Source organism: Podarcis liolepis (genome assembly GCF_965112155.1).
Source record: "Podarcis liolepis genome assembly, chromosome: 6".
Lineage (NCBI taxonomy): Eukaryota > Metazoa > Chordata > Lepidosauria > Squamata > Lacertidae > Podarcis > Podarcis liolepis.
The window spans coordinates 303,341-328,088 of record NC_139559.1 but is presented as its reverse complement, the minus strand read 5'-3'; the positions used below and the strand labels follow the sequence as shown (position 1 = coordinate 328,088).

General features: G+C 57.7%; 2 protein-coding genes across 5 annotated transcripts in view; both read right to left on the bottom strand.

Moving 5' to 3' along the window:
• The window catches only part of CDH22 (cadherin 22), an 89,489-nt gene extending 82,239 nt beyond the window's left edge, over positions 1-7,250 (bottom strand). The window contains exon 1 of one of the 4 annotated variants that reach the window (XM_083507383.1): positions 7,166-7,250. The gene's annotated coding sequence lies outside the window, so the exon portion shown is untranslated. Of the gene's footprint in view, positions 1-4,268; positions 4,366-4,628; positions 4,956-6,256; positions 6,333-7,165 lie in introns of those variants that run through there. The other 3 variants (XM_083507380.1, XM_083507382.1, XM_083507381.1) reach the window with 3 other exon arrangements.
• Positions 1-24,748, bottom strand: part of ELMO2 (engulfment and cell motility 2) — a 195,566-nt gene that overhangs the window by 124,246 nt on the left and 46,572 nt on the right. The gene's annotated exons all lie outside the window — the stretch shown is intronic.

Genomic DNA, 24,748 nt, shown 5'->3' with positions numbered 1-24,748 from the left:
TGCAGTTGCCATAGGGATGCCACAGCCGCCACAAAAGGGGCCTTCCAGAGGCAAGCCAGCCCAGCCCTGGCTGCGTGGGGGGGGGGAGGTTCCGACGGGGCTTCACAGGACAGGTAGGGGGGGCACCCAAATGCAGAGCCTGCCCACCCTCTGCCTCCCCCAGGCACCGTGTTGGAGCCTCTCAGAGAACAGGCTGTGCGAGCAAAGGGGGCCTCTGGAAGAGAGTGCCCTTTCTGCCCCGGAGCCACTGAGCCCCACGGCACAGAGTCCAGTGGGGGAAGGGAGCACTCCGCAGCCCCAGCCAGAAGTCTGCCACGCTGAGCTCCTTGGAGAAAAGAGTGAGAAATAAACTTAACAGGTAAACACGGAGCCTTCACCCAGAGCAGAGGCCTTCCGAGAGCAAGCCAAGGGGCAACTGGGGACCTGACCGCGGGGTCCGCAAGCAGCATTCAGCCAGGGAATGGGCAGCGGGGAGGGGGGTTCGTCTTACAAATATCACCACACCCTCCAGGTGCTCTCTCTTGCCAACTCTCCAGTCGCCTGACCCTAATCATGCTTATTGCAATGAAACTTACTCGGAATCTTAGAATCGTAGAATTTGAAGGGTCCCCTAGAGTCATCTAGTCCAACCCCCTGCAATTCAGGAATAAGTGAAGGCACTTGGCTACCAGGGTGGTCAGAGATGGCCAGGATCCAGGCACAAGAGAGGGTTGCTGATGGCTACCAATGGTTTTTAAACATATTTTATACATAGTTTTAGTTCTATCGATGTTTAATTGTATTTGAATGATTGGTTTTTCTATGTTTCTAGCAGTTCTTGCTTATATCTGCAAACCACCTTGAGTCCTGTCAGGGGGAAAGGTGGGGTATTAATAAAATAAAATAAAGACACGCTGAGTATGTTCTGTCTCCGTTGTTGGAGGCAGCAAAGCTTCTGAACAGGGCCTTTCCTGTGCTGGCTCCCCTTGTGGAACGCTCTCCCCAGGGAGGCCCGCCCTTCCTTGCAAGCCTCCTGAATCTTGCTCCAGCCTGCCTCTCCCTCCCTGCGCTTTCTACCTGCCTGCTCCCCGATTCCAGCACCCCTCCCTTCCATGGAGGGCTTCTGGGCCCACAGCATGGCAGCCAATCAATTCCCCAGCTAACTCTGGCCCTTGGGTTCCTCGTGTGGCCCTCAGCATCCGTGGCTCTATGGAATCCTAGAATTCTAGTGCTGGAAGGGATCCCAAGGGTCACCCAGCCCAAGCCCCTGCAATGCAGGCATCTCAACATATGTCAATCAACTACACAGTCATATTTAGGTCCCCAACTTTTGCCTGAGTAACAGACTCTGCAAGAAGTCCCTCTGCAAGGCATTATGCCAACCCCAACTTGCGCTGCTCCTGCAACCAGCTGCAAAACATGCGCATATTAAGCCACAGGTTTGTGGCTTTCCGTGGACACAGAGGTTTCATGGCCCACCCAAGCAGGCCAGGTCTCCCCCTCCCTCCCTGAGATTCATGGGAGAACCGCAAGCCATTCTCAGGTCAGCCACACTGGATTTCCCTTCCCCAAATCCTGGCCGGCTGCTCCTTCTCAGGACGGCCCACAGTCCACCCACCACGACCCATCCCCTCATGCCTGCCCTGCTGCTCTCGGTCCCAGCCCTGCTCAGGCGGGCACTGCCAGGGCTCCTGCCAGCCTGCTGGGTGGGGTGCGAGACCCAGTGCCCTGGAGGCCCAGGCTCTCACCAGGAGCTTCCCTGGAGCCTTCTCCAGGGATCTCCCCCCCCCCCCCGCGCACTGGAGACATGCAGCTGCTCCCCTCCTGGGGATGGAGGAGAGCAGGGCAGCATCTCCAGCCCCCCCCCACCCAGCCCCAGCCTGTCCTGCATAAAGAACCCCAAGTCTTTCCTGTGAACTCGCCACTCCCTGACCTCCTGCTCTGGAGCTTCTTCCTCACCCGCTTCAAGACGGCAACAATTCTTCAAATTTATCACCCAATATGAATGATTCAGGAGCAGGCACGGCGCCAACATCCTCTCTTGTCATTTGGCTGAAACTCTGCAGAGTCTTTATAACCCACAAGGGCCCAGCGTGGTCGTCAGTGGGCCAAGGACCCAAGCGGAGCAGGAGGGGGCAGGCAGCTCCCCCTCCCTCAAGCGCTTCTCCTTCTCAATGCCTCCTGCAGGACGCTCCTCCGGGGCCCAGACTGGCAGCCTCTAGAGCAGCTCAGCACCCCCCATTTCCCCCAGCACCTAGACTTGAGAGTTGGAAGGGACCTCAGAGGACATCCAGTCCAACCCCCTTCAATGACAGGGACCAGGTGGGCTGAGAGGCTGAACATCTGCCCAGGACAACCCACTGCTGGAGCAGAACATCAGAAGACCCAGCGGGACCTAGCCTAGCGTCCTCTTCCCAGAGCGGCCCAAAGGGAAACCCTCAAGCAGGACCCGGGTGCGAGAGCCCACTCCCCCGTTTCCAGCAACTGGGATTCAGAAGCATTTACAGCCTCCAACTTGCCAGCTCGGCTGGGGTGGGGGCAGCAGCCTTCTGAGACAGAGGGTCCCCCACGTGGCTTTCCTGGTTTGGGGACAGGCTCCGGTTCCCCTTACCTCCCCCCCCCCAGGCTGATTGATTCACTCAAGAGAGCCTGAAGCATGCGCTGCCCAAGGAACCATTCTTCCCATGCGGGGACTTGTAAAGCAACAAGAAGTCACCCAGCATGAATGCAAGGAAAGCATCTGCCAGTGGTCAGGAACAGGAGGACCCAGGAGAGAGGAAGCACCGAATTGCACAGGGAAGGGGAAAGGAGTTTCTGCCAGCTCATCAGAAAATGGCCCGGAGCAACTGTGCCCCTCTAGGCTCAGCACCAAAGCGCAGGCCCTGCTCCCCCCGGGTGCCACCCACCCCTCCATCTCGAGGAGCAGCGGGCATTTGCCAGCACTGCTTCTGCCTCCCTCCACTCCCCAGGGACCCTTCCCCGTGTGGCTTCTGGCAATTGTGCCTCCTTCAGCTGAATCGCTCCCGTGGGACTCCTGCAAAGCCTGAAGCCCAGGGGGAAGAAGCCCCAGGTGGGCATGAACAAGGAAGCAGGGAAGCCGCCTGGCACGGCTGCGCCCACACAAGAAGCACCCCCAAGCCCCCTCTGAGGAGAGGGGCAAGTCTCCCTGCCCCACAAGAGATCTCTCCCAGCCCCAGCCGGGGGGGGGGGGCAGCTTCACTCAAGAGGCCCAGCCAAGCAGGCCAGAGCCACTCGGGTGCCTCTTTGGGTCTTGTGAGCGGAAGAGCTGGCTGGCTGGCTGGAAAGCGGCCTCCCTGGCCCAACAGGATAGGAGCCCAGGGAGCAGACTTCAGGCGAGGCCGGCCATGGAGCCCCGTCTACGCAGACTGGCAGCAAGGGCTCCCTGGGTTTCAGAGAGTGGTTCTCCCAGGCCTGCGGGGGGGGGGCAGAGATTGAACCCAGGCAGAAGAACACAAGGGCCAAGGGCCCACCCAGCCCGGCACCCTCTTCTCACAGGGGCCAACCAGATGGACCAGGGCACAAAAGCAGCTCTCCCCTTCCGTGGTTTCCAGTCTCGGTTTCCAGAAGCATTGCTGTCTCCAGCTGTGGAGCACCTTCTGCATGCCAGGCCCCTGCTCTGCCCCTGAGCCACAGCCCCAGGCAGGCACAAAGAGACACTGCTGTGTGTTCCTAGCATGTGAGAATCAAAGATTGACTGCCTCTGAAGATGGAGGCTCCCTTCAGCTCCGCGGATCCATCACCACATTGTTCTACCGCCAAGCACAGCACTCACACTGGTGAGCATTGCAACGCATCCCCCCCAGCGCAAAGAACAGAGCAACAACACTGTGCAGGGGGGGGGCTGGCGGGTGTGGGCAGGCACGTGCGTGGACACAGCCACACACTCTCTCACACACGTGCCCAAGGACACACACGCACACGCAGCGCCTCAGCAGGCAACAGACCCCATGCCAGATCCCGCCAAAAGAGGCTTTCTTATTTATTAAATTTATATCTGCCGCTTTCTTCCCAGCTGCCTCAGATTAAGAGCCTGACGCAGGGAGCCAGAAGTGGTCTAGTCCTGCCCGCCCCTCGGAAGCCGAAGGGGGCAAAGCCAGCAGTCCCAGGGCACGGGAGCTCCAGGAGGTGCGCTGCTGCCTCCCCTCCCCGTTTCTGCCATTCCAGGAAACACCTGGATGAGCCACGCTCACAAAGGCACTTCCCACGCCCAGAGAGAGAGAGCCGCCGCCCTCCTGCCCCCAGCAAGGCCCGGCCGGGCAGCCACTCACCCACCCAGGGGCAGCCGCCCGAGAGCGGCCCGGCTGAGCGCGGAGTTCCCGCGGCCGCGCAGAGTTGATCCGCACCCAACTTGGCCGCCCGCTGCCGCGCTCGCACGCCCAAGCAGCGCCAGCCTCGCCGCTTCCGCGCCTGCCGGTGCACGAGCAGGCGTGCCCCCGGCAGCACCAACTCCCAGCTCCACAGACACCAGCGCCCCACAAGCTCCAGGCATGGGGGGGAGGGGGCCCCCTCCGCCAAGGAAACCCGCTCCTTCCCCCTCAATGCGAGGCGGGTGCCTCTGGAAGGAGCAGCGGCAGGTCAGCCAAAGCAGCAGCCCCCTCCCCCCCAAAAATGTGCTATTTTGTCCCTACCGAGACCGGGGAGCGCTCCGAAGGGTCTCCTCGCGAGGGTCCAGCAGATGGAGGGAAGCGAGCGGACTCCGAAGCCCCGCAGAGCCCGGCAGCTCCTTGCCAGGAGATCAAAGTCAAATTTACCAGAAACCGATTAAAAATAAACATGGAACGGCTCGGTCTCTGCCTCTCATCCGCACGTGCGGGGACTGGGAACATCCACAGGCGGGGACGGAGCGGGGAGAGGAGAGGAGGGCAGACCTGGACGGGGATCGTGCGTGCGGGGGGGGGCGTAAATCCCCCCTAGACCTCCGCAAGAAGCATCCCCTGCAATCCAGGTGAGGGGTCCTGGTGCTACCTGGGCGGCACTGCAGAAGACTTGGAAGTCTCCGGCGGGGGCGGGCGGGGGTCCCTCTCTGGCCACGCTTGCTCAGGTGAAGAACTGCCTGGCCCTCCTGCCCGCAGGACCCCCCCCCCCGCCAGAGGAAGGGCCCCCCAGAGACAGCACACGCAGACAGAGAGAATGGCTCAGTGGCCCCCTTCCTGGGGGGAGCATCTGCCCCCACACCTTTGGCTGGGCACACTTTAGATGCCCCACCCTCGCTAAGGACACCTCCCCAAAATGACTTTCTCCTAACTGCGGGGTGCGCCCCCCCTCCGGAGAGCAGGGGGAATCCCAAAGATGCCCCACAGCGTCCAGAGAACCAAATGTCCCAAGCAGACGGCCCCCCAACCTGTCATTCCCCAAAGCATTGTGAAGGGGCGCCCCAGAGTCTAGGTAAGGCAGGATGCTTCTTGTGGGGGGGCTCCTGGTTATGCGGGGGAGGGCTGGCAGGGCTCACCCCATGGGAGGGGGGAGGGACAGGCAATAATTCCAAAGGGACCCTCCCGGCAAGAGCCCCCTTCTTTCCGCTCCCGGGCAGACCCCGTCTCTCGCACACGTCTCTCCAAACCACGGCCAGCCGGCCAGGACCCTCTCCGCTTGCGGCCCCCCCTGTTCCGCCCATGTCCCCCCCAGTCTGGCCGAGGGTCCCCAGCCAACCAGCCGGGCTCCGGCCAGGGCCTCTGCTGGGCGACCGGAGGCGGGACGGGGAGGCACGTGAAGCGAACCGCGCCTGCCGTCGGAACAAGAAGCGAGCTTTGGAAAGCCGCGGCTCCCGAGCGAGCGAAGTCAGCGTTTCAAGCCCCGCGACACCCCTGCGAGGTAGGTCCGGCTGAGAAGCAGCAGTGGAAGGAGAGGGGATTTTAATCCAGGCTTCGGGGGGACCCTCCCCGCAGACTAACGGGGGCCCCACCCGAAGGCCTGGCACCGGAGCGCCCGGTTCTTCTCCCGAGCTACCTGGCGACGGCAGGCCCGGCTAGGGGCGCGCGGGCAAGGCGAAGGGTTGCCTCCACAGGGGCCTCGCCCTCCCGAAAGGGGGCGCCGCCCCGAGGGACAGGGGCCCAGCGACGCCCCCAGCCCACCAAGGGGCCCGGGGCCGTCCCCTCCGGGAGCAGCGCCGGCGACGAGAGCGGCGGAGGCGGCGCCAAAGTTTGCCGAGCGGCGGCGGAAAGTTGCGCTCCTCGGCGGCGGCGGCGGCGACGCCCTCCGCTGCTGCCCGACGGGGCGGGCGCCCACCTCCCGGCGCGGCGGCGGCGGCTGCTCTTACCTGGGCGGCGGGCGATGCTCCGGCGACAGCTCCTCTCGTGGCGGCGGCATCGGCACCGGCTCAGCGCCGCGGTGGCGGCGGCGGCGGGCGGAGCGCGAGGCGAGCTGCAGCCGGCGCGGCGCGAGACCAGCCCTTCGTTCGCCTCGCCCAGCCCCGGCGCCGCTGGAGCGCGCAGAGCGCACGGCCCGGGATCCGCGAGCCCAGCTTCGCCCGCCGCCGGGGACGAAGGCGGCGCGCGGAGGAGGGAGCTCGGCGGGCGGCGGGGGGGCACCCGGCACGGAGCCACGGGGACGGGTGGGGCGGCCGGGGCTGCTGGCGCCGCAGGACGAGCAGGAGGCGGAGGAGAGAGCCTCTTGCGCCCGCTCCGGCCCGGCTTCTCCGGGGCCCTTCTCCGCCCGCCCCCCACCGGCAACCGGAGAGGCTGCGCCCGCTCCCTGCCGCCCTCTGGCGCCGACGGCGGCTCTTCCACGGCGGCTCTTTGGCTCCCTCCAGCGGCGACGGGGCGCCGCGCTGCTCGCCTTCCTGCTCTGCCCGCTGTGCCCCGTCGAGCCCGCGCGGCGGGCGCCCTCCCCGTCGCCAAACACCCCGCGCTCTCTGCGCAGAAGGAGGCTGCCCGGGCGGACAAGCTCCTCCTCCTGCTCCGCTCTGCACGCGCGGAAGGCTGAGCGCTCTGCACGCGCTCAAGAGCACGCCCGCCATTCTTCTTAGGGGTCCCGGCCCGCGCTTCCTCGAGGGCTAAGTGCCCGAGGGTGTTGGGCGGGACGGAAACCCAGTCTTTCATGGGCGCCGTGGCCGAGAGAGCCGCCTCTGGCGCCCCCCCCGCCCCCAATCTCTCTCCTCCGGACCCCCCAACGGCAGGAGCAGCTGCCCAGTAGCAAGACCTCTGCCTGTTTCTCCAGGGTTAGGTACCTTTAAGGACGAAGCAAGTAAACGCGTGTCACGCGGGAACGGCGGCAGTGGAGCGCGACTTGGCTGCCCAGCGTTGATTCTGCGTCACGTGTGAACGGTGCTTGCCGCGCCGTGGGCCAGGAGCGGGTCGGGCCAGGCGAGAGGCCGCTCACTGCCGGTGTCGCAGCGCCCCCTGCGGGCACAAGGAGAACGAGCCTGCCCAGCCTCCTTTCCGCGCTCCTTCGTGGTCGCGGCGGGAACCACTCGCCCTCCGACGGGGAACGCAGCGCTTCTGTCCATGAGGGTAGCCAGGAATTTTGGGGGGATCAAGCCCTTTGTTAGGGGGGTCTGAACCTCGGTTTGCTATATACATTTTTATTGCATTTTACTGATTTGAGGGAGCAGCTGCTCCTCCCTGCCCCCCCGCTACGCCCATGCTTAGCCCCCTCCCCCAAAAAGGCTTAATGCCGGAAAGCGTCCTGCTCTGCCGCTGACTATTTTCCCACTGGGCGACCTTGGAGGTTTTCTTCAGAGGTCGGATCATGGCCACCTCTCAGGGATGCTCTAGTCGCGGTTCCTGCGTTGCAGGGGGTTGGGCTAGATGACCCTCAGGATCCCTTCCAGCTCCATAGTTCTGTGATTCTGGAGAAGCATGGATGTGGGAGAGGCCCCCCCCCAGCCAATTTTCAGGAAAGAGGAGGAGCAGCTTTGATGTCCCAGGGAGGGCAGAAGGAGAAAGGGGGAGCCATACAGTTTATATGACTCCTTCCTAGCATGGGTGTAGCCAGGATTTTTGTGGGGCGGGGGGCAGGACTTGGTTGGGAGGCAGGACTTTTGTGGGGGGGGGCAGAACCGACGTGATTGGTCAGTTAAGTATTTCCGTTGTTTTACTTGATCTAGGGGGCAGCTGCCTCCCCTGACCCCCTTGGCTATGCCCATGCTTCCTGGGCTGCCCTTAAGACTCAAATCCTGCCCAAGCCAGGACTGCCCTCTTTCCTGGGCATGAGAGGCACCCCCTCCTCAAATCAATACCCTTGGCAGTCAGAGGAGACGGGAGCAGCTCTGTCCAGGGGGAGCCAGGTGGCATTGGAAAGGGCTCTGGTGGTCCCCTTGCTGCCCCTCTCCCCACCTCATCAGAAGAGCCCTGAGACTGGGTCAGACCCAGCATCTCCTCCCCACAGCAGCCCAGCAGGTGCCCCAGAGGGGAGTGTGATAGGAATTTATGGTCTTAGATATATGGTAATATTCATAACCGCACATACATAGGTCAGCACAGGAAGACCAACCTGGAACCATTTTGATTCCTAAACTGACCAAATGTTTTCTCTGCAAGGTCAAACTGGAAAAGTCTCCCCATTGTCTCTTTCCTCACAAATCCTGTCTTAAGGACACATTTAAGATATGAATAGGGTGTGAGCCTGTGACCTGGCCCAGGAACTAAGTATTTATCACTACAAAAGAATGGCCAGGCTCCCCAGGCAATCCAATCAAGTAACTTGCCAGACAGGAGATAAACTGTGACAGGAGAAAAACAACATTTAAATTTCTGTGAGGTAGGTGGGATGTATCTAAGGGGTGGTCTTAGGTTACACCCCTTCTGTGATGTATGCATAATGTTTCTGGGGGTGGTCTTGATCTAGAGAATGGGGATTTCAAAAGTCTTTATAAGCCCTTGCACAGCAATTTTGGGGGTCCTCTTCCTCTCCTGCGTGTTAGGGGAGCACCCTGTTGCAACAGATCAATAAAGATCAAGCTTACTAGCTGCTTTGCCTCTCAATATTCTCTGGTGGACCTCTGTTATTTTCTCCTACCAATAGGGAATCTATGTAAGGATTCTATATGGGCTCTTGGATACCCCATAAGGGAAAAGGGCATATTTTTATTTACAATAGGAGAAGCCTGCAAGCAGGACTTGAGGGCAAGACTTCCAGGGAATGGTACCCGGAAGCATCACTGGGGGGAAGGCAGAGCAGAGCCATCCTGGCCAGGGCCTTCTGGGAGGGGCTGGGGAGAGGAAGAGGCCCTCCTCCTCCCCATTCCCAGGGGGAGCTCCGTGGGGCAGGAGGAGGCAGCCTTGGCAAACAGCCCCACGTACCCACTCCTCTTCCAGGTGCTGCTGCCATGAATTCCTGAGGACCCCAAATGCATCTCTCTTCCTTGTCAAAAGGAAGCAGCTCACCCTGCCCCCCCCACTCTGTCTCCACAGATGGCTCCCCACTTTGTGTGGGCAGGACACAAGGCAGGACCCCACCCCCAGGAGTCCTCTTGCTGGGCGGTGGCTGCTCCTGGCCTTCCCCTCTCCCCCCCCCCACCTCTCTTTTCTTTTTCTCCTCCTTTGTCTGCCGGAATTGAAAGTCAAAGGCTCCCTTCAACTTGCAGAGGCTGCTTTCATCTCTCCTGCTCCTTGGGAAAGCTGCTCTGACTGAAGGACCCTGACACGAACTCCTCAAGGCCTGTTTGAAGAGGCTGCAGACACCCCAGAAGAGGCGCTTCCTGGCCCCAGGCGGGGAGAGGAGTCCCGATGCTGAACGCAGGGCAGGCGGGGGGGGGGGTGTTGTGTTGTATTGTGTTTTGATTATTTCTCATCCCGTAGAGGAAGAGGAAGAGTTCAGCCAGAAGCGAGGAGCTCTTGCTGGAGTGGTGGCTTGCCCCCAGAAGGCACCAGGAAAGGGGGGTCTCCCATCCCCTGGCCCACCCCTGTGGGGGGTGGGTGCCTGCCAGGGAGGCAGTGGGGTGGGGGCTGCTGTGTTCTGGAGGGCTTCTTCCCATAATGGACATCATCTACATTTAATAATAATAATGTTGGAAGATTCGGGGCAGCTAAAAGGAAGCGCTTTTTCATGCAGCGCAGAGGCAGACCAGGGCACTTGCTCCCCCAGAAGGCGGAAATGGCTTTGGAAGAGGGTTGGAGCAATCCAGGGAGGGCTCCTAGCCAGGAGGGCTGGGCTCTGCCTCCACGGCTGGAGACCCCAGGGCTTCTGAATGCCATTTCTTGAAAAGCAAGCGAGGGCTCGCATTCTGCTCCCTGGTTTTCCAGAGGTGCCTGGTTGGCCGCTGAGAGAACTGGATGCTGGGTGTTTTGAGCAGAGGTAGGTGGTCATCTGTCGTATATGATGGCTTTCCTGGCCCAGCCAGGGCCCAGAGAGGCTGCTCCTCACCCAGGGCACCTTGCCTGGGCTCTCAAGGGCCCTCTTCCATTCAGCCCAGCAGTGGCCCTGCTCCTTGGCAGAAGGGAGATGCCAGTGTGGCCTGGGGAAGCCCCCAGTGCCACATCAGAGCAGCCTGGGGCCCTTCCCTGGTTTGCCTGGGGGGGGGCTGCAATGGAGACCCCCTGCTTTCAGCCTCCTCCTACATCACACCAGCAGTCCTTCTGTATCCCAGCTGCCAGAAACTGCAGGAGGAGAGAGGGCTTTTCTGCTCAGGATTTGCTCGCTGGTTTCTCATAGGCAGTCACTGGGCCAACATTCACGGTGAGAACAGGGTGCTGGGCTGGATGGCCTGATCCTGCAGGCTCTTCTGACGTGCTTGGAAGCTGCCTGCTGGGGACGGGGAGCCGGCCTTGTTGCCAGGGGATCTGCAGCCTCTGTGCCCGCCTCCCCGCCCACCTTGTCCGCGTGATTGATGAGCAGGGAGGCAGCTGCGCCAGCCGTGGCCTCCGCCTGGGAAAAGGTTTCTGCAGGGCCCTTCCTGCTCTCTGCTGCTGCTCAGGGGCACCAGTGGGGGCTCCCTTGTGGGGGGAGGAGAGGGCTCCCTTTGGGGTTCTGCCCCCGCAGATTCCTGCTGAGGCACCCAAGGCAAATCTGCCTCCCCAGCATTGGCCTGGGAGCAAGGGGCGCCCATCCCTCACTGTGCCCTCCACGCCTCTGCAGGACAGAAGGTCTATAGTCCCCAGTATATGTCCTTTAAGCCTTCAGATTCCCCACCAGTGTGTGAAAGAACTTTGCAGTGAGTGGCGTTCTCTGGGGAGATTCCCCTGCCCTCCCGCCTCCATTCCTCGCCAAGCAAGCCCTCCTATCCACAAAAGCAAGCCTCTCTCCTGTGGACTGGCCCTTGTGGTGGTCACAGAATTGTAAATTTGGAAGGGACTCCGAGGGTCATCCAGTCCAGCCCCCTGCAATGCGGGAATCTCAGCTCAAGCATCCCGGACAGATGGCCACCCGACCTCTGCTTCACAACCTCCAAGGAAGGCGAGGCCACAAACTCCCAAGGGAATCAAAACCAAAGGAAGAGACAGTGCCTGGACACCTCCGCTGGACATTCTCTGCAACACGAACTGAGCTGACCTGCTACCTGCCTGGCCTTGACTGCTGTTGTGTCAGCATCCACAGCTCTCGACTGGCTCTGCCCATGGCCCTTTGCAATGCCTCACACCAAGAATTTGCTTCCAGAACATCAAGCCCCTCTTCCCACTCTGCTCTCCTCCTTTTCCTGGAAGACATTCCATTACCTCCTTGGTCTTCCCACACAAGTGAAACCTGCCTCTCTGGAGACACCTGTGGCATTTGTGGTTGCCTGGCTGCTTCTGGCCACTGACTCCGGTGGCACGCAAAGGAATTTAGATCAGCTGAAGGCTGGTGATGGCTACTGGTCATGGCGGCTGTGTTCTCCCTCCAGAATCACAAGCGGGGAAAGTGCTGCTGTGCTCAGCGCATAAGAACATCAGGCGAGTCTGCTGGATCAGACCAATGGCCCATCTAGTCCCCACAGGGTCTGGCCACAAGGTTCAGGCGGGAAGCCTGCAACAACAGCCCCCGCCCACCTGTGATTCCCAGCAACTGCCTTTCAGAGGCCCACAGCTGGCTCAGGTATGGAGGCTGATTTGAGGGACAAGTTCCCTAGTTAGAAGATCAGCAATTTCACATCTGAGTTCTTTGAGAGCTCTCAGGTAGATGCCATCTGGACCTGGCGATTCGTCAGTATTTATTTTGCCTATTAGACCTAGAATTTAATCTCTCGTCACCACTATCTGCCTCGGTTCTGCAGACGCCTCTCGTGCAAAAATTAATTCAGGCACTGGGATGGGCCCTGCATCTTCCATTTCCAGGACAGGTGCAAAGAACGTCAGCTTCTCTGCCATCTCCTTCTCCTCCGTTGGTCCTCCTTGGACTCCCTGGTCATCGAAGAGTCCAACCACGTCCTGCTACTAATGTACCGAAATAACTCCTTGTTCTTGGTCTTTATGTTTCTAGCAATGCACTCCTCAAATTCATTATTATTATTATTATTCTTACAACTGATTACTTGCCCTTCACCCTAAGGTCCCAGGGCAGGCAACAACAATTTAAACACAACATTCAGATTAAAACACAATATTGCACAATATTAAAAACTGTTTAAAGCAACTTAAAATGATAAAAAAATAAGGCATCCCTTATTCTGGCAGCCTTTATTGTCTGTTTGCACATTATTCTTATTGTTTTGCCAAAGTTTTTATTGATATAATCTTAGAGTTAGAAAGGACCCCAGGGTCATCTAGTCCAGCCCCCTGCAATGCAGGCATCTCAGCTCAAGCATCCAGGACAGGTGGCCCTCCAAGCTCTGCTTAAAATCCTCCAAGGAAGGTGAGTCCACCACCTCTCATGGGAGCCTTTTCCACTGTCAAACAGCTCTCACTGTCAAAAAGTTTTCAAATGTTTAGTCGGAATCTCCTTTCTTGCAACTTGAAGCCATTGGTTTGAGTCTTACCCTCCACAGCAGGAGAAAACAAGCTTCCTCCATCTTCCATGCGACAGCCCTTGAGATATTTGAAGATGGCTATCCTATCTCTTCACAGTCTCCTCTTTTCCTGGTTAAACATACCCAGCTGCTTCAACCGTTCCTCATCAGGCTTGGTTTCCAGACCAGTGATCATCTTGGTTGGCCTCTGCACACCTTCCAGCTTTTCAACATCCTTCTTAAATTGTGGCACCCAGAATTGGACACGGTATTCCAGATGTTTGTCTGACCAAGCCAGAATAGAGCAGGACTATGACTTCCCTTGATCTGGACACTAGACTTCTGTTGATGCAGCCTAGAGTAACATTAGCTTTTTTTGCTGCTGCATCACACTGTGGACTCATGTTCAGTTTGTGTTCCACCAAGACCCCTGGATCCTTTTCACATGAACTGCTAGTAAGCCAGGTGTCCCCCATCCTATATTTGTGCATCTGGTTCTTGCTGCCTAAGTGCAAAACCTTGCATTTGTCCCTACTGAAATTAATTTTGTTAGCTTGAACACAGTTCTCCAATCTGTTACGGTCATTTTGAATATGGATTATGTCTTCTGCAGCATTAGCTACCCCTCCCAGTTTGGTATTGTCAGGGGTTTAGGTTTCAGCGTCAGAAGAATCCCGGAAGGAAGAAGCCCCGGGGGGTAGAGGGACCCAGAGGAGGACAGTCAGGCGGAAAAGGTGGAGCAAGGCTAGGATATTAAGTTGGTGCACACGGGGCGGAGACTCAGACGGAGCTTCGCCGACCTAGCTACTAGACGTAGAGTTGCGCGCAGCAGCGTGAGAATGGAAACTGTAATTCAATAAAGACTTTTACTTAATGATCGCTGGCTAGCGTGATCCTCTGTGAGCTAGGATCTTCAAGCAGCTCTGACAGTAAGCTCCGTCTCACGATTGTGGGCATCTACAGCCTCGAGGAGGGGAGAGAAACAGGTGCCTACTAGCGAGCTCACGAACGGCAGACGACATGACGGCTGAGCAGCAGATAGAGGAACTCAGAAAAGCAGTGGCACAACTGAATGCCGAGGCTCTCGCATCCAGGAAGAGAGAGGAGGAAGCAGCTGCCGCCTGCAGGGATCTCCAGGTCAGGTTAGACGTGCTGACAAAGCAGACACCCCGGCAGGAGGGAATTGGGTTGGCGAGACGGACAGGCGGGCTGGTCTCTCACTTCGATGGGAACCTGCAACAGTATCCCAACTTTAGAGCCGACGTACTGTGCGCACTGCAACTGCTGCATAAAGACTTTAGAGATGAACAAGAGAGAGTGGGGTTCATCATGTCCCATTTGCATGGGGATGCGAAAGCATGGCTACGCAATTTATGGAGAGATAAGGATCCGGCGCTCCAGAATGCAGATGCCTTTATTAAAGCGATGGATGGGTGTTTTTTATCAAGTATTGACGTGGATCTTGCACGGAAGGAGGTGCATGGGCTGAGACAAGGGAGGGCCAGCGTCAGGCAGTATCATGCCCGCTTTTTCGCCTTGGTCAGTGCCCTGGAATGGGACAGAGATTCGGCTCCTGTAAGAGACCTCTTTTGGGAGGGGCTGCACAACTCGATTAAAGATGAGATCGCGAGGGGGGAGAGACCCCGAACCACCCAGGAGGTCGTTCAGAGGGCACTGGCAGTGGGGGTGAGGCTGGAAGGACGTCCGTGGAGCAGGGACGAAGGGCGTGGAGGGCGCGAACCAGCCGGGGGCCCCTCCTTCCTTCCCAGAGAAGCAGCGCGGGCGCAATCCACGCCTCCGCCAGGAGGAGGAGCCGAACCTATGGAGGTTGGAGGTGCAAGGGCTCAGTCAGCAACCAGAGCCCTAGCACCGGCAGCAGTGAAAGCGAAGCCTCCTAGAGGGAACAGGAAGTGTTACGTCTGTGAGGAGCCAGGGCATATGGCAAAAGAGTGTCCCCAGAGGCCCCACAAGCTCACTGCAGCCTCAGCAATGGTGACTGCAGCAACGCAGCAAGGAGGACCACAGCAGGGAAACGACGCTGTCTGGCTGGAGGAAGAGGCACTGGGGCCCAGCCAGACGTGTTAGTGACGCAGTCCCCAGAGATTTTACAGCCCGTGAACCCCCTCCCGCCCAAACCAGTAGTGAGGCTCACAGCATCTCTCCAGCTGCCCAATGGAATCACCATGGACGTGCCAATCACCATTGACTCAGGCAGCAATGCGGACTTTATAGGGCAGGACTTTGTCGACAGGCACGCTGTGCAGTTGCTGCCGGCCACACTGCCCCTGCAGGTTGTCACGGTGGATGGCAGGGAGCTGCTCGGGGGGCAAGTGGTGAAGCAGACGCCACCAATGGTGATGCGACTTGGGAATCACAGAGAAATCATCAGCTTCAACGTCACTCAACTATCTGACACGCCCATTGTATTGGGCATGAGTTGGCTGGACAAGCACAGCCCAACGATGGCTTGGTACCAGAGGCAGCTGACCTTCGGCTCTTCCTTTTGTGCTGAACACTGCATCGTGCCCAGGCAGGAAGGAGAGGAAGAGGAGTCACAGCTGTTGCTAGGCACGCTGCAAGCGATTCCCCACAAGTACGCTGAATTTTTGGAAGTTTTCTGCGAGAAGGAGGCAGACAGGCTACCCCCTCACAGACCATATGACTGCAAAATTGACCTGCTGCCGGGGGCGGCGCTGCCTAAAGGGAAACTGTATTCCATGTCAGAGGACGAACTGCAAGAACTCAAGGAGTTCATTGATCATAATTTGCAGCGCGGCTTCATCCGGGAGTCCAGGGCAGTGGGGGGCAGTCCCGTATTCTTTGTTAAGAAGCGGGACACGCCCCAAAAGAGACTCGTAGTGGATTACAGGATTTTGAACAGTGTGACTAGGCCATCGGACTTCCCCATGCCCCGAATTGACGACCTCCTCGCAAAGGTACGGAAGGGCAGAGTGTTCACCAAGTTGGACCTGCGGGGGGCGTACAACCTCATTCGCATGCGGGAGGGTGATGAGTGGAAGACAGCCATGTTCACGCCACTGGGGACCTACGAATATAGAGTTATGCCTTTTGGATTGCAAAATGGCTCCCACGTTTTTCAAGCATTTATGCATCACGTGTTGGCGGGACTTCTCTACAAGACGTGCGTCTGTTTCTTAGATGACATCCTGATCTTTTCGGAGTCGCAGCAGGAGCATGACAAACACGTCAAGGAAGTGCTGAGCAGGCTAAAGCAACATAGGCTCTACGCCAAGCTGGAGAAGTGCCAATTTGACGTGCCGGAGGTGGATTTTCTGGGCTACAAGCTGTCTGACAAGGGGCTCGCCATGGACAGCGCCAAGGTTCGAGCGGTGTTGGATTGGAAGAGCCCGCGCAACCGGAAGGAGGTCCAACGGTTTGTCGGCTTTGCGAACTTCTATCGCAAGTTTATCAAGGGCTTCGCGATGCAGACGGCGGCCATCACTGACACGCTTAGCTCCAAGAAAAAGAAGTTCATTTGGACAGAGCAGGCGGAGCAGTCCTTTCAGGCACTCAAGCGTCTCTTCGCGTCGGAAGAGCAGCTGCTTCATGTCAACCCCAGCAAGCCGATGAGGGTGGAGACAGACGCCTCGGACAGAGCCGTGGGGGCGGTCCTGCTGCAGAAAGACCCGCAGGGGGTGTGGCGACCGGGAGCGTTTTACTCCAGGAAGCTCAGCAAGTCCGAGCAGAACTACACCATATGGGACAGGGAGTTGCTGGCCATTCACGCAGCGTTCAAGGCGTGGAGGCACTTTCTGATCGGCGCCAAGCACACGGTGCAGGTTTGCACGGACCACAAGAATCTAGAGCACTGGCGCACGGCACAGTTCCTGAACCAGAGGCAGATACGTTGGGCTGAGTTCTTTGCGAACTTCGACTTCCGAATAGAGTATGTCCCGGGGGACACCAACATCATGGCAGACGCTCTCTCCCGTAAGCCACAGTATCTGGAGGACGCAACACCAGCGGCCGCCATGCACATCTTCGCACCAACAGTGTGGGCGTGCGCCGCGGCGACCGTGGACCTAGAGGCGGTGCGACGAGCGTTGCAGGGGGACTCCTTCGCACAAGCAAAGATGGCAGAGGTGCAAAGGGGCAAGGCAGCGGCCGACGGTTTCCAGCTAAGAGATGGATTGCTCATCCGTAAAGGGGCCATCTACGTGCCGGGAGACGAACTTCGAGCCAAGGTGCTGCAGCAGCTGCACGACGCGCCCACGGCCGGGCACTTTGGCAAGGAGAAGACGGTGGAATTAGTAGCCAGGGATTTCTGGTGGCCTGGAATGAGAGGGGAGGTCGCAGACTACGTGGCGAGGTGTGACACCTGCCAGAGGGCCAAACCAGTGCACAAACCGCCGGCCGGACTGTTGGAACCGCTGCAAACTCCGGTCGAACCTTGGGAAAGGGTGGCCCTGGACTTTGTCACGGATCTGCCCAGCTCAAGGGGCAAGACGGCAGTGCTGGTGGTGGTGGACCTGTTTTCCAAGATGGCGCATTTCATTCCGTGTGCTAAGGTGGCCACGGCGGAGCAAACCGCCAAACTGTTCATAGACCACGTGTTCAAGGTTCACGGTCTGCCACGGTCTATTCTGTCTGACCGGGGGCGGCAGTTCATCTCGAATTTCTGGCAGAAGCTGATGGGCTTCCTGAACGTCAAGATCAACCTGGCGTCGGCGAGACACCCGCAGACCAACGGGCAAGCAGAGCGGGTCAATGCCATCATGCAGCAGTACCTGAGATGTTATGCAAATCAACAGCCTGCGACGTGGGTGGATTACCTGCCGCTTGCCGAGTTCGCCTACAACAACACGAAGCACGTGTCCACGGGGGTTACGCCGTTCTTCGCCAACAACGGGAGGCACCCCAGAACCTTCCCGGGACTGGAAAGAATGGGGGAGGGGGAGCCGCAGACAGCAGATGCGTTCGCGTCGGAGCTGCAGGAAGTCCACGATCAGCTGAGGCGCCACCTGGAGCTGGCCAAGCACGCATACAAGGTACAAGCAGACAAGCACAGAAGGGTTGGAGAAGAGCTCCACGTGGGAGACTGGGTTTGGTTAGCAGCCCACGCAGTGCCGGCCAGGTCGTTGGCCAAGAAGAAACTAGGGCATAAACAACTGGGGCCCTACCAAGTCGAAGAGCAGGTCAACCCGGTAGCTTTCAGACTGGCACTTCCGGAGGGTTCCAGAATGCATCCGGTATTCCACAGATCGGTGCTCACTCCCTACAAGGCACCGCACAGGTTCCAGGAACCCGGAACGGCGCCGAGTCCGGCCAGAGACAGAACAGGGCACGCGGGAGTGGCACAGAAGGAGCGCATCAACGAAGTCACGGAGATTTTGGACTCCAGATGGGGGGAAGAGGGGGTAGAATACTTTCTCGCCAAGGAGGGCACCCCGGCCAGTGCGAACAGCTGGGTGCCGGGCTACGCCTTAGACGAACCTCTGCTCAAAGACGAGTTTCATGCCCTCTTCCCACATAGACCTATGCCAGCAGACTTTTTCGACGACTGGCTTTTCACGCCCACGCTTTCGGCCAGCACGTTCCGGGGGTTCGACTCGGACGAGGAACCGACACGAGACGTCCGTTCCCCGGAGGGGTCACCCTCGGGATCTGCCTCAGAACCCTCGTATTGGTGGGACGATAGGCCAGAGGAGCAGTTCCGCAGAAAGTGGCTGGAATGCTCAGGACGAGCAACGCCGCCAGGAGGAAGTGAGGGAGAGACGGACATGGACATTTTCGGGGACGACCCTGGTTTCGAGCACGGCGGCACAGAGATGGAAGCGGAGGTGACCGTCGTCGACGAGAGCAGGGAGGAAGACCCGGGAGAGTTCAGATGGAGGCCCGCCACGGGAAGCGACCGATATCCGACGTTCGTCCCTTTGCAACAGCAGCCCCCAGCTCCAGCACCGGAAGGAGGGGAGGGGGGAATGGGGGGCTTCGAGGGGGGGATGGATGTCAGGGGTTTAGGAGCAGAGGCAAGGGCAAGGGAGGAAACAGAGAGCGAAGGGGAGGAGGCAGAAGAAAAGATGAGTGATGACGACGACCCGAGATCTCCTAGTCTTTCCAGTGAATCAGAGGATTCACAGAAAGGAGCACCAGTGGCCAGGGCAAGGGGGGAGTCTAGGGGGGCACCCCAGGAAGATAGAGCCAGAGGGGACTCAGGGGAGAGCAGCTGGAAATCGGGACCAGCGTCACCGCCAGGAAGCAGGGAAGAGGAAGGGAGCCAGGGGGGAAGCGCTGGCAGCTCACCACAGGAGGGAGGGCATGAGTCAGGAGTGGCCACACCTCCATCGGGGAGCGAAGAAACGGTTAAGAGGAAAGTGGAAGGTTGGGCGCGCGCGCCAAGTTCAAATGCAGAGGAAGGCGGCGCAGTAAGCAGCCCCGAAAGAGAGCCAGGTCCTAAAGCCCGGCGCAAGGAGACAGGAGGGTCCGGGTCAGCGTCAGAAGAATCCCGGAAGGAAGAAGCCCCGGGGGGTAGAGGGACCCAGAGGAGGACAGTCAGGCGGAAAAGGTGGAGCAAGGCTAGGATATTAAGTTGGTGCACACGGGGCGGAGACTCAGACGGAGCTTCGCCGATCTAGCTACTAGACGTAGAGTTGCGCGCAGCAGCGTGAGAATGGAAACTGTAATTCAATAAAGACTTTTACTTAATGATCGCTGGCTAGCGTGATCCTCTGTGAGCTAGGATCTTCAAGCAGCTCTGACAGGTATCATCTGCAAATTGGATGAGCACCCCCTCAATTCCTTCATCCAAGTCATTTATAAAGACGTTGAACAACAATGGGCCCAGAACAGAACCCTGTGGCACCCCACATGTCGCTTTTTCCCAGGACGACAAGGAACCATTCATGAGTCCTCTTTGGGTTCAGTCAGTCAACCAGCTACAAATCCACCTAACAGTTAATTTCATCCAGCCCACATTTTACCAGCTTCTCTGCAAGAATATCGTGGGGGTCTAGGTCAAAAGCCTTACTGAAATCAAGATACACTATGTCCACAGCATTTCCCTGGTCCACCAAGTTTGTAATTCCAAAAAAAGAAATCAGATTGGTCTGGCATGACTTTTTTTTTGAGAAACCCATGCTGGGTCTTAGTAATCACAGCATCCTTTTCTAAATGCTCACAGACTGACTGCTGTTTTTAGGACCTTCCCTGGTATCGATGTCAAGCTCACCACTTGGTAGTTCCCTGGGTTTTTTCTTTCTTTCTTTCTTTCTTTTTGCCTTTTTGAAGATGGGGACAACATTTGCCCGTCTCCAGTCTGTAGGGACCTTCCCTGGTCTCCAAGAATTCTCAAAAATAATAGACAAATGCTCTGAAATTACAGCCACAAGCTCCTTTAGTACCCTTGGAGATTTGAATTCATTTAAGTATCTAGGTATTGCTTTACTACCTCTTTTCCTATCTTGGGCTGCAGCTCCCTCCTTAAATCATTTATTCTGTTATCGCCAGGTTGGGTATCCCTCTCTTTTGGGTGAAGACAGAGGCAAAGTGTGTTGAGTAGTTCTGCCTTTTCTCTTGTCACCCAAGAGCATTTCTCTGTCTTCCCCACGCAGAGGACTTATCACTTGCTTGTTCTTCCTCTTACTTCAGACACAGCCAAAGAAACCTTTTTTTATTATTTCTAACTTCTCTTGCAAGCCTGAGCTCATTTTGAGCTTTAGCCAGCCTGACTTTCCCCCTGCAACTGTTGGCTACTTGTGTCTACTCCTCCTTTGTGATTTCCCCTTTCCTCCATTTCTCATACATGCCCTTCTTAGCTCATCTGCAAGCTCCTTATGCAGCCACACCAGTTTCCTTAGATGCCTCCCACTTCCTTTCTCGCTGGTGTTGTCTGCATTTGGGCCTTCAATATTTCTCCTTTTAGAAACTCCCATCCTTCTTGGACTCCCTTCTCACTGAGTATTTCTGACCATGGGGTCACAACCAGCAGCTCCTTCGGCTTTTCGAAATTAGCCTTCTTAAAGCCCAGAGTGTGTGTCCGGCTACACTCAGCTTTCCCTTCCTTTTTGTTCTCCTCCATATTTTTAAGGACGCCTTCCTGCCTGCCTGCTGCAGCTTCTCTGCCCCTGCCTGTTGACCACTCTCGCCCCCTTGGCCTCCCGGTGCCTGACCTGCTCTGCGGTCTACACTCCACTTGACCTCCTCAGATTGAGTTCTTAAACAACTCCCAAGCCTTGGAGTGATTTGACCCTCTTGACTTTGCCTTCCAGTTTTCCCTTTTACCAATCTCCTCATTTGGGGGACATTTCCTCTCTTGAAATCGCAGGCGACCATGTTGGATTTTCTTGGCAATTGGCCATTTACTTGTATATCCAGTTTAATAGCTCTGTGGTCCCTGCTCCCAGCTGGTTCAGTAACAATTACGCCTGACACCAGGTCCCGGAGCCACTCCGGTTTATGTCCAGGGTGTCCTGCCTAGAACATGCTTGAGGCCAGTCCATGTGAGGGTAGGTGAAGTCGCCCCTCACTTCGTTGTCTCATCTTTCAGATGCTTCCATTAGTCGCCTCCAGATCTCCAAAAGCATTTTCATTAGGGGATGAGAGCACAGCCCAGCCCTAAATGACTCTTGGGGTTTGGCACCTCCAAGAAAGGTTCTGCAGGGAGCGTCTGCCCCTTTGGGGATTTCTGTCTGGCAGGACCCCACCCCCTCTTGGACGGGCAGAGTGACACCCCCTCCAGCGCATCCTGCACTGTCCTTCCTATGGAGCTGGCTCTCTGGCAAGCACACACACACACACACACACACACACACACACACACATGCTTGTTCCACATTTGGCACTGGGGAGCCGAGAGGACTTCCCCAATCGTCATTCTCCCCGAGTGCCAAGCCGTTTGCAGGCTCCACGACGCAGTCGTATGATGAGATTCCTAGGCCTTTATGAATAATTTGTTGTGCAATTACAAAGCAAATATTTAATTGAACTTTATGTAAAATGTGCTGCTGAATCTCCTGTGGCTTTGGGGTGGGGGATGTGCCCGGTGCCAACATCCGCTGTGAAGCATCACCAGCAGGGCCCCCCTCCCTCCCTCCCTCCCTTCCTTCCCCATTTCCTTCGGGAAGCCTGGATGGTCCTGCTGAGCCAGGTGCAGGGAGCTGCCCATCTGGGCCTGGAAGGATGTGCCCAGGCAGCCCCCAGCCCTAGCCTGCTCTGTTGGCTGGCAAAGGAGAGGGGTGGCATCTCCCTCCCTCCCTCCCTCCCTGGGCACCCCAGGGTCTGTCTTCTGCCTCCCAGGCAAGCCCAGAGCAGGCCCTGCCTTTCCACCTCTGAAGGTCTCTGTGCTCCCAGGCTGAGCCCCACCAGGCTCCCCATTCAAAGCCCTTTGGGGCAGAGAGCCCCTTTCCAGTTATTAAAAGCAAGTCCAGTAGTCTTCCCTTTCCCCAACCATGCACTGCTTCACAGACCAAAAAAATAGTCCCTCTCAGAGAATTCGAACACGAGGTGTAGACACCTTTGAAGGTGCCCATTCCATGCCTGGCTGGTGAGGGTTGCCGTGGCAGAGTCTGGGCCAAGAGTCCTGGGTCTGTTGGGTGCTGGATGGTGCCATCATGTGGCAAGCAAGTCTTCAGCACAAGGTAGAGGGGCTGGCTGTCCTGCCCTGACCCCACAGCCGGTGAGTCCCCTGCTAGTGGCAGCAGAGGTCCATTTCCATGGGTCAAAAGGGCACAGGACACCCTCCCAGGGCTCTCTGCTCATGGTCACACACTCAGCCAGCTTAGCGCAAAGTTGGCCTCCACATGCAGAAGGTGGGGGGCATACTTGCCACCTCCCACATCAGATCCTGGGCCAAGAGAGCAGGAATGCCTCCCCCCCCCTACAAGTCAGAGGAGGAGATGGATGGAGAGCGGATGGATCTGCTCTGAAGAAAGAAGAGCTGATCCCCCTCTGGGCAGCATGGCCAACAGGGAGAGAGTTGCACAGAGAGCTGGATTGAGGCTGGATGCGGCCCTCAGCTTCTGAAGGCAATGGGGCCCTTTCTATGTCCAGCTGTCCTTTGTCAACAAAACAACAAATTGTCGCTGTTTTGTGGGTTGAATATGTGCTAGATGGTAATTTATGGTCCTAATAGGTACCTAAAGCCATTTGCACCCTATATAAAGAAATGAGCAAACCAGTGATATTTTTGGGAGCTGGCTAGCAGGCGGGGCCCATGACTTGCATCATAGGAGCCGACACAACACAAAACACGGTTGCTGCATGTAGGTTTTGTTTTATTTGCTTTTTATCTTATATTTTGGAAATGTACATCCATTTTTTTCCCTTTAATTTTTTTTGGGGGCCCCCAAGAGAGTGGGGACTTAAGCTAGAGCTTGTTGAGCTTATACCTAAATCCAGCACTGGCTGCACATGTGTTGTTGCTGTTGCTGTTTTTTAAAAAATTGACATCGGTTTGGGGCTGGGTGGAGCCAGCGCCGTAAATGTCTGTATAGAAATCGAAAACACTCTGAGGAGGGAGATGGGTCCTCAAAGCAACACAAGCTTCTTCTTTCTCTTGCCACGTTTGCCCCCCCCTTCCTCAAAGAGCTCCAGGTGACACTCAGGTGCCTCATTACCTGGTCCAGATTTTTCCATTTCCTGCCCTCTTCCTGACTCCTGGCTCCAGGGATTCTGCCCCCTCCCCCTGCACCTGGCCTGGCCTCACCTGCCTCCCTCCCTGGGGCTGCTGGCAGCCTCCACTGTTCTGGGCAGGTGGGGATGTCTGCTCAGGTGGGCTCCTGCAAACAAGCCCCCCACCCTCTGAGATTCTCGGGTGCAATCCACGCATGTGGGGGGGGGGGGCTTTCCTGCCATGCTCCTCCTGGCTGGCTTGTCCAGGATCCGTCCTGTGCCCGCAGATGGGTCCCTGGGCAGCCGCCTTCTCCTGCGTCCTCCGTGCTGTCACATATTGATCTATGGCTTCTGCTTACATGGAAGGAATTAGTGATGCTCTGGCGGCGCAAGGGCTCTTCGGCTACACAGCCCCCCTCCCCCTCTGCCCCCCCCCCTCAGCCTGAGCATCCTCACACAGGCCCAGCCTTCAAAGCCCAACCTTCTGGGCCAGGTCTGACACACCCGCAGCATGCAGCTGCTCAGTCTGGTGCGCTCTCTCAGTTTGGCGGGAGGCAGCCTCATGAGCCAGACCATCGAGCCCAGGGAGCCTGATATTGTCTGCACTGACAGGCAGCTTCTCTGCAGGGATTCAGACACTGCCTGAAGATGCTGCCAGCGGGGATTGAACCCCGGGGCCTTTGGCACGCAGTGCAGACGCTGTAACCACTGAGCCACAGCCCCGCTGAAAGGGGCCACAACTGATGACCCCGCTTCCTACGGAATGGGTCTCCGGAAGCCCCCACTTGCAAAATGCCATGTTTGGTTCAGGCAAGAGGATATTTTAGGCTTCCTGGGAATCTGTTCAGCAACTGGGCGTACATCCTCAGAGGCCCTGGAGCTAGAGGTCGGAAGAATCACCTGTGGCATCAAGCCAGGGGGCCACGTAGTCCAGCATCCTCTTTTCACAGTGGCCAACCAGTTGCATCAACCCTCCAGCAGCATTTGAGCGCAGGAGCAACTCTCCTCTCCTGCATCTTCCACCAAAAAGCACCGCTGCCTCCAATGGGCTGGCAGAGCCAAGCTTGTGGGTGCTTTGGGGGCCTCTGCCAGGGTGCTGCCATCCCAGCTGGTAGCTGCGGACCCCTCTTCCATGGGAGCACCATGCCAGAGCCCCCCCCCCTGCCCCCTTGCTGCATTCTGCAGTCCTGCGTTGGCTCTTGTCTGGCTGGCGGGGGGGGGGAGGCAGGCGGTACATCCAGTTCCTTCTGCAAAACTTCAAACCCACCGTCCTGTTTGAATTATTCACTCGTAATCCCTGGAGTTGGCAGCAGCTCCGAGAGGCTCCAGCAGGTGCAGGCAGGAGACGGAAGGAAGGGGGGGGGGACACATCAAATGGTA